This window comes from Anser anser (assembly GCF_964211835.1).
Source record: "Anser anser genome assembly, chromosome: 1".
Classification (NCBI taxonomy): Eukaryota; Metazoa; Chordata; class Aves; order Anseriformes; family Anatidae; genus Anser; species Anser anser.
The window spans coordinates 5,800,119-5,821,003 of record NC_139720.1 but is presented as its reverse complement, the minus strand read 5'-3'; the positions used below and the strand labels follow the sequence as shown (position 1 = coordinate 5,821,003).

At 39.9% G+C, this 20,885-nt stretch overlaps 1 protein-coding gene across 1 annotated transcript in view; it reads right to left on the bottom strand.

The window, feature by feature from the left end:
- Positions 1 to 19,399, bottom strand: part of CELF2 (CUGBP Elav-like family member 2) — a 568,240-nt gene extending 548,841 nt beyond the window's left edge. The window contains exon 1 of the mRNA XM_083819746.1: positions 19,120 to 19,399. The gene's annotated coding sequence lies outside the window, so the exon portion shown is untranslated. The remainder of the gene's footprint in view (positions 1 to 19,119) is intronic.
- Positions 19,400 to 20,885: the final 1,486 nt, after the last annotated feature.

Sequence of the window (20,885 nt, the reverse complement as noted above, 5' to 3'; positions counted from 1 at the left end):
TGTCCTCTCATACTAACCTCCATTGTGTTTATGTGTCCAGAACATTTAGAAAGCGCTCTTTCATAGATGAGGAATTAAAGCAAAGGGAATGTAAGGGTCATATTCAATTGGCCTGGATTGTAACCACGGCTTTGGATGCTGCCTTATGAAGGCATCACCATAGTTATTCATAAGCATCCAGCTCTCTCCCCTGAACAGATATGGGTTCTTCATGCTAGCCTGACTGTAGTCCTGAGTGTCTTGATAACAGTGACACAGTGAGTCTCTGCCAATGTATCGGGTTTATGTGGCAAGGGTTTGGTATCAGGGGGGGCTGCAGGGGTGGCCTCTGCGAGAACAGTCCGGAAGCTGCCCCATGTTAGATAAGAGCCAGCTAGCCAGCTCCAGCTGGCTCCAAAAGGGACCTGCCACTGGCCAGAGCTGAGCCAGTGAGTGACGCTGGTTGGGCCTCTGGGAAAGCAGATTTAAGAATGGGTGAAAAAACAAACAACAACAACAATAACAAAACCTGCTGTGAAACATCAGCTAGGAGAGAGAGGAGTGCAAAATAGCCCTGCAGCCCCCAAGGTCAGTGCAGAGGGAGGGCAGGAGGTGCTCCAGGCACGCAGCCGAAGTTCCCCTGCGGCCTGTGGAGAGGCCCCTGGTGGAGCAGGCTGTCCCCCTGCACCCATGGGTCCCACACGGAGCAGATCTCCACGCTGCAGCCCGTGGAGGAGCCCCCGGTGGAGCAGGTGGATGTGGCCTGGAGGAGGCTGCGGCCCATGGAGAGCCCCCGCAGGAGCAGGCCCCGGGCCGGAGCTGCAGCCCGTGGGGAGGAGCCCACGCAGGAGCAGGGGGGCTGGGGGGAGCTGCCGCCCGTGGTACGGAGCCATGTGGGGGCAGTTCTTGAAGAGCTGCTGCGGCAGCCCCCGCAGGCTCAGTTTGGGAAGGACGGCATCCCGTGGGAGGAACCCCACGTGGAGCAGGGGCAGAGAGGGACCATGAAGGAGTGGCAGAGACGAAGCGTCAGGGACTGACCGCAGCCCCCATTCTCCCCATTCTCTCCCCCTGCATAGCTCGGGGGGAGGACATAGAAGAAGGTGGATGGGGGGAAGGTGTTTTTCATTTGATTTTAGTTTCTCACTGCTATAGTCTTTTAGTAATAGGCAATACATTATATTAATCTCCCTATGCTGAGTCTGTTTTGCCCAGCACAGTAATTGGTGAGTGATCTCCCTGTCCTTATCTCAACCTTTGAGCCCTTTCCATCGTATTTTCTTCCCCTCTCTCTTTGAGAAGGGGGAATGAGAGGGTGGTGGAATTTAGCTGCCCAGCAGGGTAAAAACACCACAGCCAAAAAGAAAAATACTTAAATTCGCATATCAGCTCTTAGCCTGGTACTGTTCTGCTGACTTTCTGACCCTTCCCCATGGCAGCTCACCTAAAAGCCCCATGTAGCACACAGGGGGCATTTGCTGGAATGATCAGTCTACTCTTCTGCAATCCAATGTGTAAGAAACCCCCAGTCTAAAGAACTAGATGCTGAGTTTAAGGTTCCATATCTAGCAGATTTACAACATGTGGGTATAGATGAGAACAACCAAAGTCCTTCAGTTTTCCCAATCCACTTTTCTGCACGGTTATTCCACCCCAGTAAGCAATCTATTATCTTCTAGACTGACTTATTCCCCAAATTCAGTAACTGTATTCACACTAATAATTGAGTGATGCTTTCTAAATGCCAGAAACATATTATGTACCATTAACTTCCTAAATCTACTGTGAGGTTAGGGTAATAAAAAATTGCCAGATTAATGTTGTGCTTTCCATTCATAACCTATGTAAATGTTTCTAAATGAAATGAAAAAGAAAAAAAAAAAAAGAGAGACATAATTCTTCAGTGAAATTCTGTACAGGTCAGCGATGGACATGGACATTTTTTGCAAGGATTGTTTTTTTCTTTATAGGGAGGAAGTCTTCCCCTGTTTCCCCTGTGTACAAGAGCAGCAAATATTAATTTTCAGATTGTTCATATTTTTAGGAGCAGAATTCAGAAGGCGCACTAACATCAGAAATGCACCAAGAGAATTTGTTTTGGAAGTGAGTAGCTTCTACCAGCTTAAGCATTCCTGAGAACAGTTTAAGCAAATGATATTATGTTACGAGCAAGTATTTTAATATTATTTATGTTTTAATTAAGGATGAAGCTTATGAAGCTTTCTGGTTGGATTTTGATCTTAGTTACTTTAAATTACATTTGGTGGAACTATCCCAGGCTGTACACTGACACCAGTAACGTCAGAATATTTTGTATGTTTGCTTGTGTTTATTTTGTTTCTTGTCGTTGGAAAAATGCAACATAAATACCAATATTTATATTACCAATAAAAGCCCCTTTACAGACCATCCTTATTTATGGTCTCAGCTCCACAAAGTAGGGACAAAACACATTTTGTGTAACATGCACCATATGATCCTCATTAAAAATAATAATAATAATAATAAAAAAAAGACCAGCTTACCCTTACCAAACCTGCAACTATTTTGAGTTACAAAGGGAATTTCACATTTCTAGGTGGGAATTTACTGTTAATTCACAAGTGTATCTTTTTATAAGCCAAGAAGATGGTATGGTCTAGTAGTTGATAGAACACTAGACCAGGACTCAGATGTTGCACTGAATTATTTATGACCTAGGACAGACACACCTGCTCTCTGCCTTTCTTCTCTGGAAGAACCCTTTTCACTTTTTTGTATGTCTTTTTTTCAATGGGGAACTTTTTGTAGAGATTTTTTTCTTTATGTACAATGCTGCACCCACAAAAGTGTCGGTTCTAAGCAGAGGCTCCAAAATGATAGTATCAACAATAAACAATATCTACTTCACTGTACAAATGGCTGCAAAATGGTATATAGCAAAACAATGTGGAAACAAATTAATTTGAGATATTTAAGGTTCAGAAAATTTGATGATTCAGTCTAATTGGACACATTAAACAAACTATATTCAAGGGATATGCTCCTGGAATGCTGTAAAAGCTTTTTCTTTTTCTTTTTTTTTTTTTTTTCTTTCTTTCCTTTTTAAAAGGAGAAATCTGTTTAATTAAATTTACTTGCTAAAAAGCTTGTATTGCAACAGTAGAAAATGACAGATGTCTTTCATAAAATTAGTCATATTGTGGCAATTTTCCCTTCTCCCCCAAACATTTTGTGATTATGGATATTTTTTCTCCTGTTAAAAAGCTATCTGTCATAATTGCTAACAAATTCAATGCAAAAATGTTCTGAAAGGAAAGGTGTTTCACATGAAATGTAGGAAAGTTTTCTGTGACACATTTTCTCATTGCAACTTTATTCTGTGGGCTGTTAGCTGCTTGCAGAATACTGCATAATTTTAAAGGCTTATACTTATAAAGGCCAATCATGTATTAATTCATTTGGTATTCATTGAGAGACCTTTAATCATGATGGATTAATTTATTATAAATGCGGATATAATATGTTATTTCATAATATCACCACTGTAATTTAGCAATTAAACAGTCTGTTATTATTTCAATCACTGCCCAGATCTGTATCATGATACAATGTTTTGCTCCATGGTGAATTATTTTACACTACATATAGGACGATGGAGTTTTTGAAGAGTAAACCGTTGGGGAAGCAGCAATATATAAGATAACACTTTGCTCTGATATTCTTCTTTGTCTCTGAGATAATTTATCCTAAATACTTAGAGCCAGCTAGTCAGAGGTTTTAAGTGATTACAGGTCTGATCCAGAACTTGCTGAAGTCAATGCTGCATTCAGCATCTTAGACCCTATCATGAGTGAGAAGGGTGCAAATACTTTGCAGGAGAAGGATGTGAAGACGACAGAAATCAGGAAGGTGCACCAATTAAGTGCTATGTGGGTTTGCAAATAGAAATGGTCAGGTATAAACAAATCCAACCTGTTATTTTTTGAAAGCTGAGTGAGACTTCTTTAGTGCTAACTTGTACTCTTGCTCCCTAGGCAGACAAATACAGGGCTTTCCAAAGGGTCTGGAACAAGACTGTGGAACAAGGCTATTATACCCCATTCTTGAACCTTCATGCTTGCACAATACTTTTGCCTTCTGACAGCGTCAAGTCAGAAAAGGAACTGGGAGGCATTTATGCTAATCCAATTTTACCAAAGATTCTGATGTCTAATCATTATGGCACATGGAACAACATTATCTACATGGAACAACCCTAAAACGAATCTGTCACAGAAGTATAATTTCCATATTACAGATATGCTAACTGATGTGTTTAGGAAATGAGCTATCTTGCTTTGTTACCTACAGCAAGTGTGGAAAGAAAAGAGATCGGATCCCTGGAAAACGATATCCAACAGTTCCTTTTTGTTCTAAACATTTAGCCTCATTTCTTTCTCTAACACATTCTGTTGTTGTATTTGAATTGACTCCATATCAGCATATCAGCATATAAAGGTGATGGAAGTTGTCTAGCCTCTATCTCTGACTGGACACTTGAGAACAAATTGATCTGTTACTTTGAGCTCATTTTTTAAACTCCCTCTATTGACATTCAAGTAACTGATTCTTCTCCATCTTTGTTAGCTGTCTTTTTTCCTGTCTGTCAAGAGCTTGCTAAATTAAGATTCACAACCCAGGATAGTTTACATATGAACCCAAAAGGAGTCAATATGTTTACTTAGATAAATGGTTATTTTACAAGGTAGTGCAAAATGCATAATTTTCTGTGGTATATAAAGCCATGAAGCACAATCCATCATGAGTGACTCATTTAATCTCAGATATATCAGTGGAGGCCTTCTTCAAAGAGCAATCTGGAATAAGTGATTCATATTAGATCTGGAAAAAAGTGGCACAGAGAACAAGTGAAGAGATCGGAATCAAAATGATAACAATGTATACTCGATTATATGATAAAGATCACAAAAATTCAGTTAAATTCTCCAATGTATCACCCTCCCAGACCAAGATTCAGCCCCTCAAGAGCATTTTCTGTTGCTTTTCCCTGTCACATTTGGGCTGGATAAGAGAAGTATCTGCAACAGGAGATGAAGAGCATTTTTTACAGGCTTACAAATCTGCTAGAACCAATGGTTTTAATCTCTCCTTGGCTACAGAATCAAAGCCAAGTTCTCTGCAGGTGTAAATGGGATCTGCTCCACTGCCTTAGGTGGAGTTTCACTCATTTACACCATTAAAGAATTTGGCACTAAGGATGTTGAGATCAAAAGGTTCCAGTTGGCAAAGGGATGCAGAAGAGAGAATCTGTCTGGGGAAATATTCTGGGAAGACTTATCTATGCTGTGGAAAAATGACTTATTTTTCCCCAGAGGAGTCTGGCATAGATAAATCCAAATTATATTAAATTCTGGGACATCTCTTCTGACCCTGTTAATTCTAAACTGGCCAGCTACAGAGTAAGCCTGCCAAAACCCTGCAGAAGGGAAACACAATGGATGTGGTCTCTACATGCATTTTTACATCATCATATTGCATACATAGTGTATGATTTTATTTTCCACTGACATGGCACTCACTGGCAGTGTGTATTGTTGATTTGATAGAATCAGGCCTGTAACATGCCCTGCCATAGATGCTTGCATAATACATACTGAAAGAAGTGGCATTATTAGTAGATATGTCTGCATGATGCTGCATGCTGTATTGCCAGAAATAATTTTCACGTAAATTGAAGCTCCTGCATATGCAATGAAACCTTTGCCATTATTATTTCAGAGACAACTGAGAAAGATCTGTTTATTTGTTAATAATCATTTTGAGAGATATGGGAAGCAGTGAAATATTAAGACTCAATTAGAAAAATTATCTAAAGTGACATTTCAAGTGAGTTGAATTATACCCCCTTTCCCCCTGCTCTGTTAAATGTATGCAGATGACTTTTCCAAAGGGACAGCATTAGTGTATTTGCACTTTTATATCTTTGGATGCTTGTTCAGAATCCAATTTGCTCCTAGACAAGGGTGTATTGATGAGTACCTGGTGTGTTTATTTAGATAGATACAGATGTGCAAGTTTGTTTGGTCTGAAAGCCAGTTTGGCTCCAGCAGTCCTCATCAGGTCTCAGTGGCTCAGTACCAATAGACAGCTCAAAGACAGAAAAAAGTTTCCTTGCCTCTGCCCACACCCCTTCATGTAACAAAAGGATTCTGCACCACTGTTGCTGCAGGGTATACCAGATGTCTATCCAACCCACTGTCCTGTCTCCATCAGAGGCCAAAAGTGTATGTCTAAAGCAGGATGCAAGAGCAAAGCAATATTTTCCTATCTTCCAAAACTTTGTGGTTCAAGGATGTCCTGAGGATGCTCTATTTTTTATTATACAAGTTAGGGATGTACTTTTATATTTGAAAATGCCCTACTTACTCTGTACAGTTACCCACTACTAATCACTTCCTTCTCCTCTTTTCAAATTCCCTAATAACGTGGTTAACAAGAAGTGAAAGTGCACCCACCTGAAGTTAAATCAGAGAAGATGAGTTCTTTGGAGAGGAGAGTCCCTTTGTTCTGTGTTTGTACTAACTATGTACTAATATAAAAAACAAGGCCAGGGTTGTGGCTCAAGTACTATTGCCGGATCATTTGTAAATGTTTAATTGATGATGTGCTCCCCTGCAGAGCTTTGGGTTGCACCAACTAACTCCTTCAAAATGCCCAAACCTGGCTTGAGGGACAGCAGGTATTGGGGCTGTTCCCAACAGTGAGTCTGGATGGAACAGGAGAAAATGCTTCACCATGCGGGTGGTGAAGCACTGGAACAGGTTGCCCAGTGAGGCTGAGGATGCCCCATCTCTGGTGGTGTTCAAGACCAGGTTAGATGAGGCCATGGGCAACCTGATCAAGTAGGTGACATCCCTGCCTTTTGCAGGGGGGTTGGAACTAGAAGGTCTCTTCCAACCCGAGCCATTCTATGATTCTGTGATGTTACCAGTCTGTCTGGGGTTGCAGGGAGTGTATGCAGGTGGATATGAGCTATGGTGTGCCAATGGGCCTTGGGACTATAGGGTTGTCCTTGACTGTTTTATTCCATACTACTGACATAATCGTAGATGCGCACCGACAGGTAAGGCATGGACAATGTTGTGGCATAAACCACTATCACCAGAACATTCAGAAACAGTTTTATTACCTTCTGTTTCACTTATCAGTCCTGAGATCAAGTTTTCCCTTCCAGGAAAATTAATTTTAAGACAACAAATGAAACTGTGTAAAGAAACTTTGAGGCATGGAGAATGTTTTGAAATAGGGAGTTCCTCAGACTAGTTTTGCAATGTGTGAAAATTAGTTCCATTTGAAGTGTTTTGTGTCCTGCTTCAATGTCATTTAATTTTTCCTAACATATTTTCTGAAACTTGTGCAGAGATATAGGTTTAGATAAGATAAACCACTAGTAGGATTCATGGATTACCATATTTGTTCTTGTAAAAGCTTTGAAGACTAACTCATAGGAATATTTGAATCAGACCTCATGAGAAAGACTTGCCTGAGGTTTTTAGTAGTTTGAAGTATGAAGTTGATTGGAAATAGCAAGAAAAAGAACTGCTTCTGTATATATTCTGTATATTCTTAGATTCAAAGAAAGATAAGTAGTTGCAGCACTAAAGTGTATATATATATATATTTACCATTGAAAGAAAAGGACAAAAAAATTAAACTATGACAATATTGGTTGGTTTTATGGTGGTCAGCTTGTTTTTACATACAGAAATGGTTGATTATCCTTGCTCTGAATTATACAGCTCTTTATTTAGATAAATGCATCAGCTGACAATATTTCCATGATTTTCCAAAAGGTGGCATCTGTGCAGTAGATTATAAAATGTCCTGAAAGGCAAGAAAAATATATCTAAAGAAATGGAATATGTGGATAGATGGAGTGGAGAAATGGAATATGTGTTTCTAGGAAATCATTTTATTGGCTCATTTGAACATATAATTTGTGATTCTGCTGCAAAGAAGCAACATCTGGATCTTTGCTGGTTAGCAGTTGGAACAGGGAGAACTTCTACTATAGGGATACTCTAGAAGAGTATAGAGGTCTGATGCTCATATTCTTTTCTGAACTCATATTCTCCTCTGAACTACTGCTTCCAAATAAGGAAGTTTGAAACCTCTAAAACAAGAAAGGATACTTTGCTGTAATAATACAGTTTACTTTTACTACAATCTTATAGAATATGGTTAGCCCTAATATAGAAATTCCTGGCTAAAAGTGTTTTGTCTGTGTTATGCAAATGTTGTGCATGCTGGATCCGTAACTTCTACCATCCTTAAAGACTAGTCAGGCTCTAGAAATATCATATGCAGTTCTGGGGCAGAGGCTCAACAAACTTCAAGAGGTTACTCTGATTTTTATGAGCTGAAAGTATCATAGTCTCAAGTTTAACAACCGCACGTATCAGTACAGGGTGGGGGACGACCTGCTGGAGAGGAGCTCTGAGGAGAAGGGCCTGGGGGTCCTGGTGGACGACAGGTTGACCATGAGCCAGCAGTGTGCCCTGGTGGCCAAGAGGGCCAATGGGATCCTGGCGTGCATTAAAAGGAATGTGGCCAGCATGTCAAGGGAGGCGATCCTCCCCCTCTACTCTGCCCTGGTCAGGCCTCACCTGGAGTACTGTGTCCAGTTCTGGGCTCCCCGGTACAAAAAAGACAGGGATCTCCTGGAAAGAGTCCAGTGGAGGGCCACAAAGATGATACGGGGCCTGGAGCATCTTCCCTATGAAGAAAGGCTGGGAGACCTGGGTCTGTTCAGCCTGGAGAAAAGAAGACTGAGAGGGGATCTTATCAATGTGTATAAATACCTGAGGTGTGGGAGACAGAGGGATTTGGCCAACCTCTTTTCAGTGGTTTGTGGGGACAGGACAAGGGGCAATGGCCACAAGATAGAGCACAGGAAGTTCTGCACCAACATGCGAAAGAACTTCTTCACGGTGAGGGTGACGGAGCACTGGGACAGGCTGCCCAGGGAGGCTGTGGAGTCTCCTTCTCTGGAGATATTCAAGGCCTGTCTAGACGCCTACCTGGGCAGCCTGCTCTGGGGAACCTGCTTTGGCAGGGGGGTTGGACCCGATGATCTCTGGAGGTCCCTTCCAACCCCTACAATTCTGTGATTCTGTGATTCTGTGAAATGAGCACTAATATAAAAAAGGTAGTTCTGATGTGGGCATAAATACACTTGTATGCCCAAAGCAAAATTGTTGGTGGGCTTACTAAAGTGTGACTTTTTTTAATTATTATTTTATTCATAATTTTTTTATTAATAAAGATTTCATCTATGGTGGAGTCTTTATCCTACCATAACAGGAGATCCTGGATTCATAACTTCACTGAAGCAACCCAAATGATGAATATGAGCTGAAGAATAGAAGCCAAATCCTTCTAGGCGCTGCATGTATGTGCTTGCCAGAAAAATTATGGCCAGTCGAAGGGGCAGGAGATGGAAAGTAGCCACCTTGGTTTTGGCGCTTCTTGAAGCCCACTGAGACCACTATACAAGCCTTTCATACTTGGAGCTATATAAGTGCCTTCTGAAGCTTGATACAGGAATTGGGGGCAGCAGAGGCTGCTTATTTATGAGTTACTTAGCAATCCCTGATGCAGCACTTGCCATAATGCATAGCCTCGATGCAGCTTATTCATACTCCTGGCAAGAATTATGCTCATGGGGAGCTGTGCTTTTGGATGCTGCTGGCCAGAATACAAGCACACTTTACTGCTTCTCTTGCAGAGTATGAGTATATCCACTCTGGGGGCAGTTTTAACATTTGGCCCTATGCCTGGACATCATTACTATTGGGCACTTACACTGAATACCAAAGTCTGTACTGAAAAGATTACATTCTCCCAAACCAATATTTTCAATTTGGCCCTCACGCTTCTGACAGCAGGAAACTTTTGGAAACACCATAGGCAGTGTTTGCTGTAAACAGTATTACCTGAAAAACCTGGTGAATATCACAGGTTTCATGAAAGCAAAATAATACAGAGATATAGTACCCCCTAGTTAAATGAGATGAGCTGAAGTGAAGCAGCTAAACTGTATGTGCTCCACATGGCACAAAAGTTCAAACTGCCTTTAAGCAGCTCTTCTAAGTGAGCATCTGCTTCAAGAGTTTGGGGCAAACAGAATTTACTTGAACTATAGAATATAATATTTTCCTGCCTATACTGCAAACATTTTTTAAATACAATTTTATCCTACTTATTCTACTGATTCTACTGATATTCTATTTTATTCTAGTTATTCTACTGATGAGCAGACAGCAGCACCACATGCAAGTGTACCCTGAATCTAAAAAGGAAGGGAGCTTTGAATTTCAAGTTGTAAATATTCCTATTTATATCCATATCACAATTGCAGCAAAGTGTTTTGCTATCTCTGGGCAGAAAGGAGTATAAAGCAACAACAAAATTTGGGTACAAATCTGAATATCAACACATTTATGGCATCTCAATGTGTTGGATTTGAAGAAAACTTGTTAGTTTGCTTGGCAGGGGGCAATGACTTAAAAAAAAAGAAAAAAAAGAAAAAAAAACAAGCATCATACTGCAGCAACTAAACATTTACTTACTTGGTGAACTTAAAACATTTTTGTGGTTGCAGTGGCTTCTTTTGGGACTATTCCCATACCATATTCTTAAGCACATAATTAAGGGCTTTACTGGATCACTGCCTGAACAACCACTGCAGATTTCTGTTGAATGCATATTACGTTAGGGACCAATTGTTAGCTCATTAAAATGAATAGGAAGGATCCTGCTTACGTTGGATCCGGTCTCATCTCAGGACTTCCATCAGAGAAGCCTCATTGTCTGTTGTTTACTGTTTTGCAAGTCACTGAGTTCCTAGCCTTGGAGTCATTGATTGTATTGTATCATCAATGAAGTTAGAGATTTTCCATCAAATTTAAACGGGTACAGGATAATGCATGAAAAAAGAGAAAGCAGAATCATGTGTATTTGTGATTCTGGGTGTTTGAAAAGCAAACAAGAATGCCGTCATGCTCATGAATTCATAGGCACAGAATAGTCCCTGTTTTAGAGCACTGTGTGTGGCATGCAATGTGTTTGGTAATGTGCATTGCATTTCTTTGGAACAGCACTGGATACAACTTTTACTCTCCCTCCCCGTCCCTCCATGCCCAGACTAATAAATCTCCCATTTGTCTCACCTGTAGTTACAATAAAGCTGTTCTCAATGGTGTTAACATCTGCCATGGTCATTCTTCGGGGGTGAGAAAGGCAGAGCATTTTCACTGCTCGTTCATTTGTGAACACTAGTTAAGTAAAGCTGTCACTTGTGTCCAATTATGGGTGAAGATTTTATAGCACAGTCTCCTTTCTAAAGCTGAACTGACATGGGCAAACCCCATTTTATAGGCATTCTTAAATTCTTCCCAGCCGTATTTAAAGTCCTTATACTAAGAGATGGCAGGTGTCATGTGTTTTCACAGCTACATTAACAAATGCAATTTTGTGGCAACTTGACCATGCCAATGAAGCAGTAAATTTCTGTAATCTCTATGGTTAAGAATTTCATACAGGAGTTTGCTGGGAATATGTAAAGCCCATTTGTACAGAAGCATGATGAAGATAAAATTAAAATACCTTTACAGTAAAAGCCAAAAAGAGTAAAGTCTGTGGAATTTTTCATTGCTTGAACAATGAAATGTGTCAGAGAAAAATGCTGAAATGGAAACAAAAATCTTTGCTGGGATTACCCACAGTAGTCTTCTTTTCAAGTGAATGCCACTGATTTAGTGGAGAAGTGATCATTTGGTTTACACAAATAATAAGATGGTCTTATCCTAAAGCATAACTGGGATGCAAAACTTTATAAATCTCTTTTCCAAAGAATGCTTCCTCCCTATTACACTATGCTTATTCTGGGATAACCATCCTCTCTAATCTTTTTGTCCGTTTTAGGGAGATGGTGGCCAAGACTCTCCTATTTCCTAGCACAATTTGCAATCCCCACACCAGAGTTTAAACATTTTGTTGAAGCCTGGGAGATCTGGATTTACAACCGCAAACTTTGCTGTTGGAGCTAGGAGACACCTTAGTGTTATTCGGGGCTGCCAAAGACTCCTTAACATCAGTGGCTCAGCCGATGTGAGGGCTGGGTGAGCGTTACATCACACGTAGACCCAGCGGGACTATGTAGGGAGTCAGAGAATTGACCCGGCTGGCTGTGCACAAAAATCCATGCTGAAGATGGGACCAACACCACTGTCCCTCTTCCCCAGCTTGTCACCAAACCGTTAGTTCTTCTCAATTGCCAACAGCAAGCAGACAAAAAGCTGCATTTTAATCCTGCAAAAATTAATCTATTATTTTTTTTCTGACCTGTAAGTTATTTCAGTAGAAATTTCCCAGATTTCCTGTTAAATCACATGATACATAATATATAGATATACATACATATATAAATTAAATAAAGATGTAATTTAATCATAACTACTTCACTCCAGAGACTGGATCTTCTGGAAAGTAAAGAAAACAACCCTCTCAGAGTGCAATGTTAGCCAGGGAAAGGATTGATCACAGATTTCTCCTGCAGAAACCGCTCCTGCAGGTTTTACTATGGGGTTCGGGCAAAACCCCTAAAGAACACAGATCAAACAAGAAAATATCTTTGAAAGCTTGTGGCTTGTTGTGAGACAGAAGAGGTGTTTTGGAAGTTACACTTAGCAGCTCCCTCAATCTCTTAAGGCTTCATGCAAGCAACAAGGTTGGGGAGATCAGCTCACACGCTTCTACACTCTGTGTGGCTGCACTGAAGCCAAAAAGGCTATTCACAGAGTGGCCCTTTGAAGTTAGTGGAGTTTTGTCATTGATTTTGAGAGGCCCAGGATTTCATTCGCAGTGTGTAAGGTTAAGCATGTGTGTAAATCCTGGCAGGATCAAGGCTTAAATGTGTAAACCTGTTCAGCAAGAGTACCCAGCTTTTAATGTCCTGTGAATGTGGTCTCTCTTGCTGTGTGACACTGGATATGCTGCTATTGTTCTTCACTCAAGCGCGAAAGCTTCATTTAGTATGCATATGTCCTTCATAATTGTCGGTGACTTAACATAAGGCAAAAGAAAGGCTTTAGCTGAGCAGCTTATTAATGGAGTGCCTATGGAAAACATTGACTGCATCAGATAGATTAAGAGCCACTATTAATCTATACTTCTGCCTCTTGTTGTCCAAAACACAGACAACAGGCTTTCTGGATTACTTACTGTGTCAGTGGTTTGCACAGTACCTATAAATTAATCACTGAAAATAGCAAAAGTATAATACATAAAATCTTATGTTGCGAGCTCTTATTTTTGCAAGCAGTTCTATTGATTATTGTCACATTTTCTTCATGTTTCAAAAACAGGCCACTGTTCTTGCCTTACTGAAGACTGTTTCTGAAAAACACTGCAGACCCCAACTCCGGTTCAGCATAGACTTACCTCACTCGTGCCTGATGATCAACCTTTTTTATTATTATTATTATTATTATTTTTCAAATGAATGGTAGAATTTTTTTTTTTCTAACTTAAACCAATCTTTAGGACACTGAAGATTACTTAAGTGAAGAGAGAAATGAATCCTAAGGAACACCATATTTGTCTGACGTATAGTGTGTCTGTACTGTGGAATGACTTATCTAGTGTGTTCTCATGTCTCTGACAGCTATATTGTATATTTATATACATATGAATATGTATTTCTGTACTGACACATGTAATTTTGGAATTAATAAAATTCTCATTGTAGAAAAACCTGATTGTGATGCTGGCTATGGTCATCTGTAGGGTTCACACTCTCTAGGCTTTATGAACAAGGTTGCTCCAGCCCTTTTTCCTTTATATCCCTCTGTTCAAGTGGTCTGTGAGCCTGCCAACATCACCCACAAATATTCATGCCATGTACTGGGGCACAAAAGCAAACACCTGGGGCCCACACAGGACCTAGATGACACAAGAAGCCCCTCCACAGATGGTTGCATGAGACATGGTGAGCTATGCTGTGGTACCGGGGAGCCAGGGTAGCAGATATTTTTAGTGGTGTAAATGGAGCCTTAACTGTACAAACTTAGGAAGGCACGATCTCTGTCTGGAAGCCTTCAAATGCACTGAGCTTCCTTTGGGTAAGGGAACTTATACCAGGAACATCAGCTCATTAAAATGCAGGTGCCTAAATCAGGTGGACTTCAGTGTACTCATGGTGTCTCCTGACTCTCACATATGTTAAAGCATTGCAGCGTAGCTTTTAAATGCCACTGGTCTGCAAAGTAGAACAAATAAAACAATCACAACAGCTCCTTTCACTAGATCAGTTCAGCCTAATAAAAGTAACCATGAGGAACAAGATTAATTGTACATTAAACATGCTGCCTGGAATGCACTTGTGACAGCACCCCCCCAGCAGTGCTTGAGGACTAATGATATACGTGAACAACATTACCCTGCTATGCAATCCAGTCCTAATTTCACTATGATTAGCCTTGTTTTAAGTCCACTGCCAGGTATATGAGGCTTGGTAAGTCAATAGTACTATGACTGTTTTTCAAGGTATATAATTTACAGAGTTTTAAGCACTGTGTGTTCATGAAGTAGTTACAAGAGAATCTAAGCAGATGATGAGAAGACGTCTAAATTAAGCAATGCAACAGTACAGTTAATTAAGAAAATTTGAGGAGGAGAGGAGGTTAAATGATCTGAGTCTTGGATGTGATGTCCTACAGTGGGATTCAAAGAAAAAAGTCATTTAAAATAGGTCAGATAAATCTCTCCCTGAAAGTGCCTGTTCGTTTTATTTGACTGTAACAGGACCCTGAGGTGGTTAGCTCAGATGTAGGTGTATACAGCACAAATATATAAATTTGGGTGAGATGAATCCTACCTCTGGTGTCTAACTACCATGAGCAGAGAGCAGACATTTAGATGAGAGATATACAGGTGGCTGACAATTCCTGTTTGGGAAGAAAAAAAGAAAAAAAAAAGTGTATGCAGCACTTCTGGCTTGCTGCCCCTTTGTTACCTTCCCCATGGAAGTGACAGTGTCTTTAACAACAGGCGTAGGAAAGACTTAGCTCTAAGAGTTCTTGGAGCACATCACCCTTAGGATGGGAGCTAAGTTATAAACCTTGCAGGCCGTCGGAGACACATAGCAGCCAAGGGAGACTTTGTGTGATAATTATAGTCTAGAACTGCACTCTCTGGAGCTCTGCTTCTCTTTTAGCTTTGTTTCATTCTCGCTAACATTTTACTTTTTACCTTAATAGAATAAAATATTTATTTATATTCTTAATTCATATCTAGTGACCTGATAACTACTGCTGTATTGCCTAGGGGATGATGAAAGTAATTAGGAAATATTAGATTATTTTTAGTGTTTCATATACCTTGCACAGGTTCAGGAGTTCCAAGGAGTCTACAGTGAACCATGCACACAGCACCAGGAGATGAAGGACGTATGACTGGCTGCCAGGCTTGTGGAAGGAGTGTATCTTGGCAAGTGTTGGCCCAATCTGTTATCAATCAGATAATGGGGGAGGACCAGAGACTGGAGCCACTGAGCAAAGCTACATCTGTCTTGCTTCTCTTGGTGATGTAGAGCTACCACAGTGGTTCTTACTGAAAGAAGACCATGGATAATTCATTAAAGCAAATGGAAACACAGGCTGAGGGAGTTGGTGTTGTTCAGTCTAGAGAAGAGAAGGCTCCAGGGAGACCTCACAGAGGCCTTCCAGTACCTAAAGGGGGCTACAGGAAAGCTGGTGAGGGACTCTCTGGCAGGGAGCGTAGTTGTAGGACAAATTGTAATGGCTTTAAACTGAAAGAGGGTGGATTTAGGTTAAGGAGGAAATTAGATTTAGAAAAGGAGGAATTCTTCACTCTGAGGGTGATGAGGCAGTGGTACAGGCTGCCCAGAGAAGCTGTGGATGTCCCGTCTCTGGAATTGTTCAAGACCTGGTTGGATGGGGCTTTGGGCAACCTTGTCTCGTGGGAGGTGTTCCAGTCCCAGGAGGGTTGGAATTAGGTGCTCGCTAAGATCTCTTCCAACCCAAATTGTTCTATGAAAGAGGTGCCATTACATATTCATAAATTCTTCTGCAGCATCCTGAGAAAGCCTGAGAATCTGGTCTCTCTCAGAAGAAAGTCCATGAAATCCCATCATTACTGCCCATAGCAACTTTGGGATTTACCTCAGTTCCATCTGCTGCATGTAACTCAGACTTGCAGTGATTTTGTATGGAGAGCTGGAGATATGGAAGAAATACTGAATTATGCCAGCTTTTTTCCTGTAAAGAAAATTCATAGCTATGTTATCAAAATTTCTAATTATAAAATATCTTTAATATTTTATTAATAGGAGGGGAGGGAAGATGCCAAAACTTATGGCATTTCACAAATTAAGATTATGGGTTGACTTCTGATTGGGTGACAGGGCCCTAATAATAAAACTCATAATTTTATACTACATTCCTCTGCTGATGATAAAAGTTCTTTGCACATAATAGCACCATTTCTATTCAGGAATCTTGTTAACAGTTGTAAACTAAGATTATCATTTTTATTAGCCTAGTGTTTTCTTATTTCTGTGATACTGACAGGAAATTACAGCAAGGTTTCTGCCTTGCTTTTTTTTTTTGTTGTATTGAAAGCAATTCCATTCAGCAAGAAATTTCCAGATGCTGGGTAGAGGAGAGTATTGCTAGAAGCCAACAAGAATTTCAAGTGCACAGGATAGTTAAAAAAAATAAGATTAGTTAAAAAATAAAGACTAAATTCAAATAGAAAGTAGACTCGTAGTTTATTATTTCTTAAAGATACAGCTGACTTTTTTTTTTTTCCTTTAATGCTTTAGGAACAAAGTCTTTTCACCAAGTTCAACATCTAAACTTGGCTGTACTTTGCTGTCCCGTTGCCTCATAACAGTAACTTTGGCATCGCCTCTATGACAGAGTACACCTGGCTATGCCCAAGCCCTACTTCTTGCAGCCTTTTCCACTACTGTGGTGCCAGCCATGGGCAGTGGGTATCAACCACTGTGGACTTCTCATGGCTTTGGGTGATCACCAAACTCAAATGAGCCTATTGGCAGTTGTTTCAATCCATTAAGCCACTTGAACATTGTAAAAGCACTGTTTCTAAGAGAATGTGAGACTATAGCTGCATAATTTACTGTCAACTGCCTACAGTTTATTCATATTACATCAGATACGCTTCTAACTGTCAGTTGATAGAGTGAATAAAAACTTATTTCCATAACAAGAACACTGAATTCAATCCTTTTCTTCTCCTGTTATAAATGGATGAGAGTTTAGGATTACAAGGGACAAAGCCTAATTTTCTGGGCCTTGGTGTTGGGAAGGAGGGGTTGCAAGTTATCAGGGCAAAAGTAAGGTGTGAGATCTACAATGACCTCATTTCCCAAGATACCAGCATTTTATGAACAAGCAAAGTAAATCTTCAGAAAAAGTATCACAGTGCTTGAAATCAAGGCTGAAATAGGGAGAGACAAACCTCTGCAAGTGCAGCACCCTTTAACCCTGTGCCCTAACAAGTTCCTGTGAAAGAATGTGACTTTCCATATGGCATTGACACATCCTTCTCTTCTCTCCAGGGACATGAAAGGAAGCCTGTGTTCAGTCCCTGATACTCATCTCCCTTCTCCCTGCACAACTTCACCCCTATAATCATGGTATGCATTTAGCAAAATAGACCTTTACATTTGGAAACCTCAAAGTATCACTCTGTGGATGATTGCTTTTGAGACACGTCATTTTAAATATTAAGGAAAATAGCTTTCAAGAAGTTAGAGGACTGAATCACACTGGATTTCCAGCTCCACTATCTTTCTCTGAAAAATCGTATCCTACGTTCAAAAAGTTTTCCTCAGTACAGCCACAAACCTGTGAGTATTTAACTGTAAGAGTAGTATTTATTTACGTAGTTTACTCTAAATATTTCAGTAAAAACCTGCAGGATCACTTCTTAAGTATAATGGCAATTAATTGCAGTTATAAAAAGGAAGAGATTTCAGCAATCGTAAGATTCAGTCCTGGGAGTACTCATCAATTTCCTCTTAAATACAGGACAAGCTCAGCCTTTCTCTTGATTTTAGTAGGTGTTGTAGCATTTAATACCTGTCAGAATCATATGTAGAAAGTCTGAGAATAAAAACGAAACAAAACAAAAACAAGTCGCCTTACAAGTTTCATAAGGGTTGAAACAAAGAAAAGCCAGTACATCTCTAATTTCCTGAAAAAAATGTATTATTGTCAGGAAAAGACTAGAAAGCAGATCTCAAAAAATCAAGGGATTTGTAAGGCAGGAATTGCAACATTTATAATACAGGTCTGATTATATCTGGCAGTCTTGCATTCATAGGAAGCTATCCAGAGCATCAAACCCATTCTTTGCAAAAACAATGGCAGGTATTTCATCTCAAAGTTTGTCACTTCCTTGCAATTAGCTGCTACAGAACTATGACAAGGTATGAAGTAGAATATCCCTCCCCCCTTTCTTCCGAAGAACAATGCAAGGGAGAGCAAGAACTTTACCCAATATACAATAAATCCCGGAGACGGTGATCTCACTCAATGCAAGCTGAAAAATATTTATTTATTTTTTAAAAAGTTTCAGTGTTGCACTTCTCTACCTAGTAAACAGCTGAACAGGCAGAATGATACCCAAGACCATCTCCTCCACCCCCATCTCCACCCCCGTCGTATCAGTGCTTCAGGCAGCGTTTGAAAAAAAATCACACACACAAACCCCCCAACTCAAGTATCTTTTCTGATAGGAGCATGGAACAGCACCCAAAAAACAATCAAGTCCTCATTGTCATAGTGCGACAATCACAGCACTGCTTCTGTTGAGCAAATAGTCAATTCACAGGGAGAAAAGCATCATGAGGACAGACACGAAAGCTGTTATTATCCATTTTAAATAATAGGAGAAGGTCACATATCAAGCAGTTACACCTTTTCATTACAACCTAACCCTCCACAGCAGGGGAACCACACTTATGACTGCGTTAGATATACAAAAGCTTTCAGCTCCAAAAAAGGAAAAGAAAAGATGGGGAAGAGAACAAAAAAATTAAATTCGCCTTACCAGCACGTTGCAGCACCAACTTGCTTAAAGGAATGTTGCCTTTACAGGTTTCTCTTTTAATTATCCTGGAAGCAGAAAGGGGAAAAAAAAGAAAAAAAAAAGAAGACGAAGCAGGGTAGTTAAATTAGCGTGTACTAGAATCTTTGCAGTTTGTCACAGAGTAGAAAAATACAGAAAAAAAAAAAGCAAAGAAAGAAAAAAAAAAAGAAAAAGAAAGCTCAGTAATTTAAATTTGCTGTCAGTTCAGGCAGCATCGCTCTGTCCCGCCCCTCTTCCCACTGGGTTCTACTACCTGCAGGGCTGCAACTGACAGCTACTGTGCAAACAAAAAAAAAGGCAAAAAGCATGCTGGGACCATGCTGTCTGCTGTCTGAGTCTCTCTCCACTTCTGATGACTGAAAATCATTAGTGGAAAGGTTCTGTTTTTGTTTGCTGGAATTTTCTAAGTTGTGTTCTTTGCATGAAATTTAATTTAATTTTAATTGATATGATGCAGCACGTGACAGAAACTGGTGGTTGTGTTTCTCAGCTCTCCTCAAAATGGAAACTAACCCGAACAGATTGATTTTAATAGTATGGTATATGTAGAATACATGCAGACATTTACCTTGTTGTGTTTAGTAGACTGCATTCAGCCCTTCCTGTAATACTATGTACAAAAATGTTTGCTTGAAAGGGAAGTCAGGAAAGTCTTTCAATACAAAGTGGTTAAAACTCTGACACACAAAAGAGATGCCAGTAGTTTTTTCTTTGCTATGCTTTTAGTTTTTCCTTCTAAACTTTTTCAAATAATTTTTTAAGAACAAAAACTGACAGAAGTCAGAGGCATAATGAACAACTGGCAAAACACTCATGTAAATGAACGAACAAAAAATCTGAGTACATAAAAAGCTGTTTTAAACCAGATGTTTCAAATCACTCTTGAAGGTCTATGTTACTATTAGTAGATTGCATACATCATATGAGTGTGAAATATTTGATGAAAACCAACAAGAAAATCAAGTACAAGAGCTATAAACGCCTTTTTATAGCTATTTTTATTGTTGCTAACAGGCTTTTAGCAACAGGGCTAAAATCATCCTTCCAAAACAAAGAGAGACATAATCTATAACTTCTAACTATAAATGTATTCACCAAAATATGGTTCCCACCTAATTATAAAATAAAATTAAAAGAGTGAAATGATGCTTTTCCTTAATACTTTAGTAGTAATTGCCTGGATCATGCCACGGTAAATATGCAACATTTGTATTCAGTGATTGCTCTACTTATGTGTGTAACCATAAAATAAAAAAGCTGAAATGTTTAAACTTAATTAAATTAATCTCTGTTTTACTCGAAGTTTGCCATTTACACAGGAAGAGATACATGTATGCTGAACATGCCTGCCATAGACAATTGGCTTCTAAACAGATTTGTAAAAACTCTGCAGAAACTAATTGCTACTGTAGCTGCACCCCTTCTGCTGCCTTTATTCATCAAAGTAGCTCCAACTGGATGACTCCTGCCACCAAAAGCTGCACAACAGGGCTCAATGTGTAGGGTCTGCCCTACAGCTCACATGAGGCGCCTGTTCATTAAGTGACTGCTATATTATGTTGGTGCCACATTCACCTTTTAAGTTGCTTTCTCCACTTTTAAAACCTCCAGACCCCTTTAACACATTACCATCTCAAGCTTTTTCTACAAATGGTAGAGATCTCTCACCATAGGTCTTAAATTGGTGTAGCCAAGATCCATTTCTCTGCAAAGTTTACCAAGCTTTC